We start from the raw sequence: 13,110 nt of genomic DNA on the forward strand, positions 1-13,110 counted from the left end.
CTGCTTCTGTGGCACTTTGTTTACCTATCACATTGCTGCAGGCTTTAAAATCCTGGACAAGAGAGCTGTGCACAGCTAGTGGTAAGTAGGAACACTACTCCAGGAGGAACCGGAAGCTGTTAAGGAGCTGGCCTCCTGCGGGAATCTGACCTGTGGCACAAACGCAAGAGCATCAGGTGGCAGTAACCAAGTCATCCAGGCTTCCTCTCTCTGGTTGTTTTGCCTTTGCTGTTGGGTCCAAGGAGTCAACTGGGGCTGCCCTGGGTGACTCACCAGTGGGTCAGGCCCAGGCTGGGTCCTGTCGGCCTGAGACCAACCTGTCATAGCAGTCTGCTCTCTTGTCCCAGATGATGTGGTGTCCTGTCTGCACTCAGCTGTGTCCAGCTTGTTTCTGATGGTGCCAGTGCTAATTCATCCTCTGCCGGCTGGCAGCTCTTATTACCGTGGAGATGGGGGATTTCCAAAGATACCTCCCATGGAAGGGACAGGCCTGTCCCCATCACCGGGGCACATCTCCCATCTCTTATAGGTCCCTGTTTTTGCTTTTTCTCTTATTAGCCATAAAAAACAAGATGCAAAATGGCTGTTACTACTCAGGTCTTGCATGAGGCTGTAAATTTGCTGACTTTGAGAGTACCCCAAGGCTTCCAACACGGTGGTGTTTTCCACTTCTGGAGTTAACCCCAAATAGTAAACTCTTATTCATCCTTCCAGACCCACTTCGAATGTTTTGTCTTCTGTGAAGCTTTCTCTGACTACCCTCTATGCTCTCATATTACTGGGTTCTCTCACACTGTTACAGTGTACCAGGATTATTTTTATACATGGATATTTCTGCTAGGTGTGACATCCTTGAGGCTCGGACGATGTCTTATTATTTCTTTGTTTGGCCACCTCGTCTGGCTGGCCCGTGGCCTGTCATGCACTACACACTCAGCAAATGATAAGTAAATGAATGAAAGAATTATACTCCTGCCAAATATTTGTTTGTTTGTTCATTCATTCACATCTCAGAAAATACTTTCTTCTCCTTTGGAAGTAGCCATTGTTGTATTATTTATGAAGTCAATGGGCAAAAAAAGACCCAAGTATATCAGTTGGGATAGTTTTGGCTGCAAGTAACAGCTTAACAAAAAAAATTTAAACAGTGGGGAGATTATTATCCACCAAACAAGAGGTCTGGATGGCAGCTGGGTCCAGGGCCAGGTAATCCAGCAGCTCAAGGATCTCTTTAGGGACCCCGAGGCTTTTCCCTTGCTGCTCCACTATCTCCAGTGTGTCAGTCATATCTCCTTCCTGGCTCAGGAAAGGTGATATTCAGCAAAGAAGAAGGAATTTCTTCTACTGATCTCTTTTTATTATCAAGGATTTCCTTTCTCAGAAGTTTCTCTCCTCACAGAAGATTTCTCCTTCAGCATCATTGATCCATAATGAGTTACAACCCATAGGGAAACCAACAACATCAGAACTCAAACATTAAAGAGAACATCTTAAATGGCCAAGTCTCATCTTAAATGAAAGAGGTCAACTCAAGACATGGGCTCTTTTCCAAGAACGAACTAATTTGGAGGATAAGAGAGACCTGTCTGAAAGTTTGCCCTAGGAGCCCAGAATGTAAACTCCCACTGTGGATGAGCTCCTTTATTTTAACCAGCAAATGCTCTTAACAGAAGAGCTGAGTTTTCACTACTCGGATCAATCTCCGTTTGCTGGAGAAAGGTGTTACCTCTGTTATGGGAAGTTGGTGGTGCTGATTCGCCTCTAGGAAATCCGTGGGCGGAAATCTTCCCAGGAGCCCAGTTGACACCAAGAACCTGTCTCCTAGACGGACCTCCCTGTGACCCAAGTGCCTTCCTGTGCCCCAAATGCCTTTGTCAGGGAGACAGTCAGAGAATAAATCCTCTGGGGTCTACCTTTTACTTCATAAGTGGCTAACTAACTATAACTACTTGGGCAAGTCTTCTATCTCTCGGAGTTCATTGAATGCCTCTGCAAATATAAGTATTATTTATTTGGTAGCACTGGAAATAAGGACTTTGAGTCAATTAAAAAAATTTTAGAGCCAACCCCCTGGCTATCTGCAGCAATGCCCCTGGGAAGTCTCTTTGGTTACCATAAAAATAGATGGTTAAATTCAGCAGACGTTCAGGATGCAGTGTATATCTTTGATTAACTTATCCGGTGTCAGTTGGAAAATATGACGTGTTATTATAAATGGAATAGGTACACTTCCCCACAAAAATACACAGACTGGAATGGTAGAAGGAAGCGGGGCTGGGCGGTGGGGCATGTTTACAGCAGCATGGTGATTTGAGATGATCTCTATTCTTTCCTGAATTTATAACAGCATTTCCATGCCTAAAATTATTCTTCTAAGTACTTCCACAGTAAAAGGGGTGGTCCAGGTTGTGCTTTCTTTAGAAAGAATCTGAATTTTTAAAGAAATCTCTTCCTGCCCTTTAACTCCCCTGACCATGTGTGTGCATGTGCACGCATGGGCACACACACACACACACACACCTGTTCTCCATCAATCTCTCTCTCTCTTTTTTTTTTTTTTTTTGAGGCAGAGTCTTGCTCTGTCACCTAGACTGGAGTGCAGTGCAACCTCTGCTCACTGCAACCTTCGTCTCTCAGATTCAAGGGATTCTCCTGCCTCAGCCTCCCGAATAGCTGAGATTACAGGTGCCCGCCACCACCCCCAGTTAATTTTTTTGTATTTTTAGTAGACGAGGTTTCACCATGTTGCCCAGGCTGTTTTTGAACTCCTGACCTCAAGTGATCCACCCCCCTCAGCCTCCCAAAGTGCTAGGATTACAGGCGTGAGCCACCACGCCCAGCCTGTTCTCCATCAGTCTCTATGCTAGTGAACTGCAGAGCACCCTCTCAGGAGAGCGCTGCAACTCAGCTCCCACCATGTAGAAATTGCTCATATGTATAAATTTTTCAAAGGAAGCCAGATATTTTACTTTAAAAAAAAAAACCTCCCAGTTTTCAAACATTGGCGACAAGCCAGTTTGTGTGTGTGTGTGTGTGTGTGCATGTGTGTGTCAGAGTCTCACTCTGTCACCCAAGCTGGAGTATACTAGTATGAATCTGTTTCAATATAGCCTCCACCTTCTGGGCTCAAGTCATTCTCCTGCCTCAGCCTCCCATGTAGCTGGGACCACAGGCATCCACCACAGTGCCTGGCTATTTTTTTAATTTTTTTTATAGAGACAGAGTCTCACTTTGTTGCCCAGGCTGCTCTTGAACTCCTGGGCTCAAGAGATCCTCCTGCCTTGGCCTCCTAAAGTGCTAGGATTACAGGCATGAGCCACTATACCCAGCCCAATCCAGTTTTATAAATGCCATGTATGCTGAACAAAACATGTCTATTTGTCAGATTCTAGTGGGACTACTAGCCTTGGACCTCTGCCCTGGGGCAATGTAGAAAAAACTTGCTCTCTCTTTTCCAAAAGAGATCTGGAGGTGCTGTAAGATAGCTCTTAAATTCCTTTCAATCTATTCTTACTTGGTACTCACTCATTGACAAAACTTCAGGGAGTTTAAAATCTGGTGGGGAAACAGTTAAACAGACAATCACAGTGGGGCGATATCATTGCTACAATGGAGATTTGTATGAAAGGACAGAGAAAGGTTCACTAATTGTGCAAGTGCTGGGCTGTGGCCTGCCATGTCCATGCAGATTTGGAGAGGGCCCTTCTCTAGAGCTCTTAGGAGGCTCTCCCTGCAGTCTTCCACCCCATAGCCATCCTGACTGAGAGGTGGCTAGATCCTGCTGTTCTGCATGAAGCTTGAGGTCAGTGGCCCAGGAGCCTTTTTGAGGTATCCCCTGAATCTAGTTAATGCAAAATATATGCTGGAGCCCTTCCCCACACTTCTGTGGGCTCAATGACAAGGCTGGGGAACGCTAGGTATGATTCAGCAAAACTTCTGCTTTTCTGACTGCTCAAATTTACTCTAGTTTAGAGAATGGGCAAGAATTTCTGCCTCTGAAAATATTCCACTAAATGGGTACTTTGATGGTTAATTTTATATGTCAACTTGACTAGGCTACGGTGCCCATTTGTTTGGCCAAACACCAGTCTAGATATTGTTGTGATAGTATTTTTCACATGTAATTAACATTTGAATCAGTAGACTTTGAATAAAGCAAAGCATCCTGCCATAGTAGGGTGGCCATCATGTATTCAGTTGAAGGCATTAAGAGCAAAGACTGAGGTTTTACAAAGAAGAAAGAATCTGACTTCAAGATTACACCATAGAAACCATGCCTGAGTTTCCAGTCCACCTGGCCTGATCTGCAGATTTAACTCCAACCTGAATTCCAGCCTGCTGGCTTACCCCAAGGATTTTGGACTTGCCAGCCCCCACAACTGCATAAGCCAATTCCTTAAAATCTCTCTCTTCTGTTTCTCCAGAGAACCCTGATACAAGTACACTTTTCATGATATTTCTAAACCCAAAGCAAAAACACAAACTATTTCAAATACAAATGGCCTTTCAGACTCCAAACCCAGGTGGCACAGCTGTCTTTGATTTCTCTTTATGGCTGAAATGGGGAAAGTATCACTGGTTATTTCAGAAATTTTCAACCTGTTAACCAAGGCTTTTGAATAGTTTCCAATCTATTTATCTTTAAAAAACAGCTGAAGTGACAACTCCTCCAGGAAGCTCTCTTTGATCCCAGAACCAGGAAGTTGGTAACTCTCCTCCAGCCTCCTCTGTGCTCATTAGACTTGTTACAGCCTATTTTTGGCTATGTAGTATAGACTGCTAGGTGTCCCCCAGTACCTGTTCTCCCTTCTGTAGTAGCAGGATCTCTAATTTTCACCTAAGTACATAGCAACCTAGAGTAAAAACTACATTTCCTACTCTTCCCTGCAGCTAAGCGAGGCCATGTGCCATAAGGCAAACTAGGGAACAGAGGCTGTGCATGGTGAAGCAACAAAATAGCAGAGGCTATTTTGGCCTCAAACAATCCTCCTGCCTCAGCCTCCCAAATTGTTGGGATTACAGTCATGAGCCACCATGCCCACCTCTTAAGCCATTATGATTTGGATTTTCTGTTACTTGTAGCTGAACCTAATCTTAACTCAATTTTGCTTACACATATGCCTCCCTTACCACAAAGTAAAGGAACTGTGCTTCTTTAACTACTGCATAGCACTATGCCTGGAATATAGAGGTACCAGATAAGTGTCTAGTGACTGGATGTACGAATGCAAGAAAAAAATGAAAGAATGGTTAGCAGTTGGCTAGAAAAAAGTCCAAGGTGAAGTAGAAGGAAGACATTGTGCCTGTGAGTGGGTGCCTTCTAATTTAGCTTCAGCATAAGACAACATTTGTTCTATAAATTAGTGAGCATCTACTTTATGCTAGTGAGCATCTACTTTATGCTGGTCACAGTGTAAAGCAATTTTTCTTTTCTTTTCTTTTCTTTTCTTTTTTTTTTTTTTGAGACAGAGTCTTGCTCTGTCACCAGGCTGGAGTGCAGTGGTGCGATCTCGGCTCACTGCAACCTCCACCTGCTGGGTTCAAGTGATTCTCGTGCCTCAGCCTCCCAAGTAGCTGGGATTACAGGCATGCGCCACCATACTCAGCTAATTTTTGTATTTTTAGTAGAGACGGGGTTTCACCATGTTGTCCAGGGAAACTTCTGCTCCCATTCTTGAAGGAAGAGATGTAATAAATAAACAAGAAAATACCAGATAGTGCTAAGTGCTACAAGGAACATAAAACTTTTTAAATTTATTTTCAATTTTTGTGGGTACATGGAAGGTATATATATTTATGGATTACATGAGATATTTTGATACAGGCATGCAATGCATAATAATCACATCAGGGTAAATTAAGTATTCATTACCTCAAGCATTTATCCTTTGTGTTACAAATAATCCAATTATACTGTTAGTTATTTTAAAATGTATAATTAAATTATTTTTTACTGTAGTCACCCTGTTGTGCTGGCAAATACTAGGTCTTATTTGTTCTATCTTTTTGTACCTGTTAACCATCCCCACTTCCTCCTCAACCCTCCAATACCCTTTCCAAACTCTAGTAACCATCCTTCTACTCTCTATCTCCATGAGTTCAATTGCTTTAAATTTTAGCTTCCAGAAATAAGCAAGAACATGCAAAGTTTGACTTCCTGTGCCTGGCTTATTTTGCTTAACATAATAACCTTCAGTTCCATCCATGTTGTTGCAAATGACAGAATCTCATTCTTTCTTATGACTGAATAGAACTTCATTGTGTGTATGTACCACTTTTTCCTTGATACATTCATCTGTTGATGGACACTTAGGTTGCTTCCAAATCTTGGCTATTGTGAACAGTGCTGTAATAAACATGGAAATGAATATATGATTTCCTTTCTTTGGGGTATAAGTATTTATTAGGTCCATTTGGTCTGTAGTGGAGAAAGTCCAATGTTTCTTTGTTGATTCTGTCTCTGGGAGATCTGTTCAATGCTGAAAGTGGAGTGTTGAAGTCTCTAACTTTTATTGTATTAAGATCTATTTCATTCTTTTTTTGTTTGTTTTGTTTTTGTTTTTTGTTTGTTTTTTGCAGAATATCAGGTATTTTATTGTCATCAAGTAATCAGTGAGAGAGTTCAAGTTGGAGTGAGATCATCATGTATTTTCATTCTTTAGCCCTAATAATATTGGCTTTATATATCTGGGTGGTCCAGTGTTGGGTGCATATATGTTGACAATTGTTATAATATATTCTCTTGCTGAATTGACCCCTTTGTTATTATTGAATGACCTTCTTTGTCTCTTCTTACAGTTTTTGTCTTGAAATCTATTTTGTCTGATATAAGTATAGGTATTCTTTTTTGGTTTACATTGGCATCAAATAACTTTTTCCATTCCTTTATTTTCAGTCTACTTGTGTCTTTATAGGTGAAGTGTGTTTCTTGTAGGCAACAGCTCCTTGGATCTTGGTTTTTTTATTCATTTAGCCATTTTATGTCTTTTTATTGAATAATTTAGTCCATTTATATTCCCTGTTATTACTGATAAGTAAGCACTTACTCTTGCTATTTTGTAATTTGTTTTTTGGTTGTTTTGTCATCTTCTATTCCTTCTTTCCTTTTAGTGAAGATAATTTTGTCTGATGGTATGATTTAATTTCTTGCTTCTTATTTTATGTGTATCTGTTATATGTTTTTTGACCTCCAATTACCATGTCTGCAAATACTATCCTATAACCCATTATTTTAAGCTGATAACAACTTAGCACTGCTTATATAAACAAACAAGCAAAAATAAAACTAATAAAAACGCTACACTTCAACTTCAAGGCTTTTTGTTGTTTCCATTTATATTTTATTGTACTGTGTCTTGAAAAGTTGTTGTAGTTATTATTATTTATTTATTTATTTATTTATTTGAGATGGAATCTCGCTCTGTTACCCAGGCTGCAGTGCAGTGGTGTGATCTCGGCTCACTGCAACCTTCACCTCCCAGATTCAAGCAATTCTCCTGTCTCAGCCTCTTGAGTACCTGGGGCTACAGGCATGAGCAATCCCGCCTGGCTAATTTTTGTATTTTTAGTAGAGACAGGGTGTCACCATGTTGGTCAGGCTGGTCTTGAACTCCTGACCTCAGATGATCCACCTGTCTCAGCCTCCCAAAGTGCTGGGATTACAGGCATGAGCCATCATGCCTGGCCTAGTTATTATTTTTGATTGGTTCATCTTTTATTCTTTCTACTTAACATAAGAGTAGTTTACATACCACAGTTAAACTGCTATAATAGTCTGTGTTTTTCCGTGTACTTACTATTCTCAGTGAGTTTTGTACCTTCAGATGGTGTCTTATTACTCGTTAACATTTTTCTTTCTGATTGAAGTACTCCCTTTAACATTTCTTGTAGGATAGGTCTATTGTTGATGAAATCCCTCAGCTTTTATTTGTCTGGGAAAGTCTTAATTTTTCCTTCATGTTTGAAGAATATTTTCACCAGATATACTATTCTATGGTAAAAGTTTTTTCTCTTCAGCCCTTGAAATATGTCATGCCACTCTCTCCTGACCTGTAAGGTTTGCACTGAAAAGTCTGTTGCCCAGCATATTGGAACTCCATTTTATGTTATTTGTTTCTTTTCTCTTGCTGCCTTTAGGATTCTTTCTTTATCCTTGATGTTTGGGAGTTTGATTCTTAAACGCCTTGAGGTAATCTTTGGGTTAAATCTGCTTGTCATTCTATAACCTTCTTGTACTTGAATATTGATCTCTTTCTCTAGGATTAGGAAGTTCTCTGTTATTATCCCTTTGAGTAAACTTTCTAGCCTATCTCTTTCTTTACTTCCTCTTTAAGGCTGACAACTCTGAGGTTTGCCCTTTTGATGCTATTTTCTAGATCTTGAAGGCATGCTCCATTCTTTTTTATTCTTTTTTCTTTGTCTTCTCTGACTGTGTATTTTCAAATAGCATATTGCATTAGCCCATTTTCATGCTGCTGATAAAGACATACCCGAGACTGGGCAATTTGCAAAAGAAAGAGGTTTAATGGACTTACAGTTCCACATGGCTGGGGAGGCCTCAATCATGGTGGAAGGTGAAAGTCATGTCTCACATGGTGGCAGACAAGAGAAGAGAGTTTGTGCAGGGAAACTCCCATTCTTAAAACCATTAGATCTCATGAAACTTACTATCACAAGAACAGCTTGGGAAAGACTCACCCCCTGATTCAATTAACTCCCACCAAGTCCCTCCCACAACACATGGGAATTATGGGAGCTACAAGATGAGATTTGGGTGGGGACACAGACCCAAACCATATCACATATCTTCAAACTCACTAATTCTTTCTTCTGCTTGATCAATTCTGCTATTAAGAGACTCTGACACATTCTTTAGTATACCAATTGCATTTTTTAACTCCAGAATTTCTGCTTGATTCTTTTTAATTATTTCAATCTCTTTGCTAAATTTACCTAATAGAATTCTGAATTTCTTTTTTGTATTATTTTGAATTTCCTCAAAACAGCTATTTTGAATTTTCTGTCTGAAAGGTCACATATCTCCGTTTCTCCAGCATTGGTCCCTGGTGACTTATTTAGTTTGTTTGGTGAGGTCATATTTTCCTGGATGGTCTTGATGCTTGTGGATGTTCAGCTTTGTCTGAGCATTGAAGAGTTGGGTATTTGTTGTACTCTTCACAGTCTATGCTTGTTTGCACCTATCCTTCTTGGGAAGGTTTTCCAGGTATTCAAAAGGACTTGGGTGTTGTGATCTAAGCCATATCTGTATTAGGGGGCACCCCAAACCCAAGAATGCTGTGGTTCTTGCAGGCTTACAGAGGTACCACCTTGTTGGTATTGGATAAGATCCAGATAATTCTCTGGGTTACTAGGCAGAGACTTTCGTTATCTTCCCTTACTTTCTCCCAAACAAATGGAGTCTCTCTCTGTGTGTGCTGAGCCACCTGGGGCTGGGGGGGTAGGGTGACACAAACACCCCTGCAGCCACCACCTCTGGAGCTGTGCCAGGTCAGACTTGAAGACAGCACAGCACTGGGTCTCACCCAAGGCCCCCTGTAACCACTACCTAGTACCATCTGTGTTGACTCAAAGCCCTGGGGCTCTACGATCAGCAGGTGGTAAAGCAGCCAGGTTTGTGTCTTTCCCTTCAGGGCAGCAAGTTCCCCCAGGCCCTGGGAAGGTCCAGAGATGCCATCCAGGATCTAGGGACTCGAGTCAACAACCTTAGAAGTCTATCTGGTGCTTTACACTACCGTGCCTAAGCTAGCACTCAAACCATGAGACACAGTCCTTCCCACTCTTCCATCCCCTTTTCAGAGGAAGAGGAGCCTCACCCTGTAGCCACCACCACCACGGACCCAAGAGGAGTACTGCCAGACTACCACTGATATTCTTCTTAAGCCTAAGGGCTCTTCAGTCAGCTAGTGGTGCATGGTGCCAGGCCTGGGATTCACCTTTCAGGCCAGTGGGCTCTTCTCTGGCCCAGGGCAGGTCCAGAAGTGCCATTCAAGACCCAGGGCCTGGAACTGGGGACCCAAGACCCCTCTTGGTATTATACTCCACTGTGGCTGAGCTGGTACCTGTGATGCAATACAAGGTTCCCTTTGCTTTTTCGTCTGCTTTTCTCAAGCAGAAGCAGTCTCTCATCATAGTCACAATAGCTGGAAATATGCTGAGTCTCACCTGAAGTCATCACATCTCAAAGTCTCATCCAAGGCCCACAGCATACTATCTGGGTATCACTGCTGGTTATTCAGGGCCCAGGGGCTCTTTAGTCAGCAGGTAACAGGTCTTGCCAGTTCCGAGTCCTTACCTTGAAGGTAGCAGGTTCCCTTCTGGCCCAACATGTGTCTAGAAATGTGGTTGGCAAGCTAGGACTTGGAATGGGGGCCTCACAACTGTGACCTGTGCCCTATCCCACTGTGGCTGAGCTGGTATCCAAGATGCAAGACAAAGTCCTCCTTATTCTTCCCTCTCTTCTCCTCAAGTGGGAGGTAGGGGTATCTTTTGGAGCCACAGGCTGTGCTGCCTGGGTTTGGGAGAAGGGTGATGCAAGCTCTCCCTTAGCTGCCCCAACTGGTATCTCAGTAAGTCACATGTCCTTAAAATCCACCTGCTCTGAGCCCAGCTCAGTGCCAGGACTTGCAGTCCTTACAGCCGAGACTGCCTTTTAAGTTTATTTACGTCCCCAAGGCACTTCAGCCCATGGTGGTAAGGCTTGCCAGAACTCAGGCTCTTACCACTGGGATGGGTGATTCTCCTCTGGCTAGGGCAGGGCTGAATGTTACCTCCATAGGTGGGCATCTCTGCTGTGACAGGGCAGCACTGCGTTCCAGGCAGTCTCCCAGTTGCTGTACTCTCCCTCTCCCAAGAGCACAGATTCTCGGCACCATGTGGCTGCTGCCAGAGAATGGGGGAGGGGTGGTGGCAGTGATTCAAGACTGTCTTTCCTACCCGCTTCAGTGCCTCTTTCAATGATATAAAGTTAGAAACTGGTACTGAGTGCTCACCTGAATTCTGGTTCTTGTAAAGGTTCTTTTTTGTGTAGGTAGTTGTTAAATTTGGTGTTCCTGTAGGGGAGATGATTGTTGGGGATTTTTATTCCACCTTTTTGTTCTGCCCCTTAAAAAACTTCTTGGTGTAAGGAACTATTAATAATTTAGACTGGGTGGTGAGGAAAGGTTGCTAAGAAGGTAACATTTGTGCTGAGACCTACATGCCAAGAAGAAGCCTAGGTCAGGGGAAGGGGCATTTGAGGCAGAGGAACGCTAGTGCAAAGGCCCTGCAGGAGAACTTGCTTGGCTTTTTCAAAGAAGAAGAAAAGGCAAGTGGAAGTACAGTGAATGAGGGTGAATGGTAAGAAGTAGGCAGGGTCCAGGACCTGGGTGCCAAGTAAGAAGCTAAATCTCTACTTTGACAGCAGTGGGACACCATTGGAGCCTTTAACCCAAGGATCCATATAGTCTAATTTACAATTTTTTCTTTTTTTTTCTTTTTTCTTTTTTTTTTGAGACAGAGTCTCGCTCTGTCGCCCAGGCTGGAGTGCAGTGGTGCGATCTTGGCTCACTGCAAGCTCCGCCTCCCGGGTTCACGCCATTCTCCTGCCTCAGCCTCCTGAGTAGCTGGGACTACAGGCGCCCGCCACCACGCCTGGCTAATTTTTTGTATTTTCAGCAGAGACGGGGTTTCACCGTGTTAGCCAGGATGGTCTCGATCTCCTGACCTTGTGATCCACCTGCCTCGGCCTCCCAAAGTGCTGGGATTACAGGCATGAGCCACCGCACCCGGCCAATTTACATTTTTAAACAGTCAGTTTAAAAATATAAAAGGGTGAGAATGGAAACCAATGATATTTTGGTTATCTATTGCTTTGTAACAAACAAACCCAAAACTTATTTCTTTAAAATTACCATATTGGTTTGCCCACTATTTTGTGGGTCAGGAACTATGGGAAGGACTCAGCTGGGCAGCTCATCTCTGGTTCACAAGACATCAGCTGGGGTGGCTGAGGCTGGAGGATTCACTTCCAAGATAGTTTCTTCATGGACAGGTATAATGCTCAAGTGCTCCTGGTCCTTTCTCTTTCTCCACATGGCAACTCATTCTCTAAGGCCTATCCATGTGGCTTCAGCTTCTCACAGTCTGCTGGTCTCAGAGTAGTTGTACTTCTTATATGGAAGCTCATTTCTAAGAGAAAGGATGGAGGAATTCCTAGCCAGTACTGCACGTGGAACTGGTACCACATTGCATTGCTTCCTCCACATTCACAGGTCAAGAGCTCACCCAGATCCAAGAGGGTGGAGAAATAGACCCCACCTATTAATGGGGGAGCAACAGAGGCACATTGCAGAAGGGCACATGGAGTGGGAGATATTGTTGCAGCCACCTTTGGAAAATACAATATGCTATAAATGAGGAGGCCATTCTGGTAATTCAGACAAGGGATGATGGTGGTCTCATCTAGAGGTTTGCTCTGGAGATGAGAAAGGGGTAGATTCAGAATATATGAACAGAATATATGGAAACAGCAAAGCAGTAACAAATGCATCTGAGTATTTATTAATTGTAGTTTATAAGATTACATGGATGAATATTGCCCACCACCAATGAAGTAAGTCACAGATATATCTAATCTATTTGTAGGACAAATGGGTCATTGTCATGTTTCAGAATATGCTTTGTTTTAAAGCATCACTTGTTTAGGGCAGGGAGTTAATGAGGTCTGGATAGGGCTATACAGTGAGGTTAAAGTACGGACCTGTAGACTCTGAGATCCAGGGATTGCTGTGTCCTCTAACCAAGGGTGCTTTAAAAAGTAGAGGGAGGGGGGTGTCTAGCCACAGTACATTTTCAGACGTTTCATGGAAACAAGTGCATTTGATGACAGAAAGTCTTAAGCAGTTTTCAGTTCACACATGTGGTTACTTGAGGAGACAAAGGTTTTAAGGTATGAGAGCCAATGTACTGAAGTGGGTGTATGAGAAAGGGTTTTTGGGGTGACAAAAATGCTGAAAGCTATTTTCCTACTTTAACATGAGGGAGTGAAACAGAAACTTGCCCAGAGTCACCTAGTGAATTCATGGCAGAGCTGGTGCTAAAAGACATGATTCC

General features: G+C 42.8%; 1 non-coding gene across 1 annotated transcript; it reads right to left on the bottom strand.

The window, feature by feature from the left end:
- Positions 1–6,576: 6,576 nt before the first annotated feature.
- LOC129023598 (small nucleolar RNA SNORD81) lies at positions 6,577–6,653 on the bottom strand. Its single transcript, XR_008496856.1, has one exon. It is a non-coding gene; the product is annotated as a small nucleolar RNA SNORD81 (small nucleolar RNA).
- Between the last annotated feature and the right edge of the window lie 6,457 nt (positions 6,654–13,110).

This window comes from Pongo pygmaeus, chromosome 1 (assembly GCF_028885625.2).
Source record: "Pongo pygmaeus isolate AG05252 chromosome 1, NHGRI_mPonPyg2-v2.0_pri, whole genome shotgun sequence".
Lineage (NCBI taxonomy): Eukaryota > Metazoa > Chordata > Mammalia > Primates > Hominidae > Pongo > Pongo pygmaeus.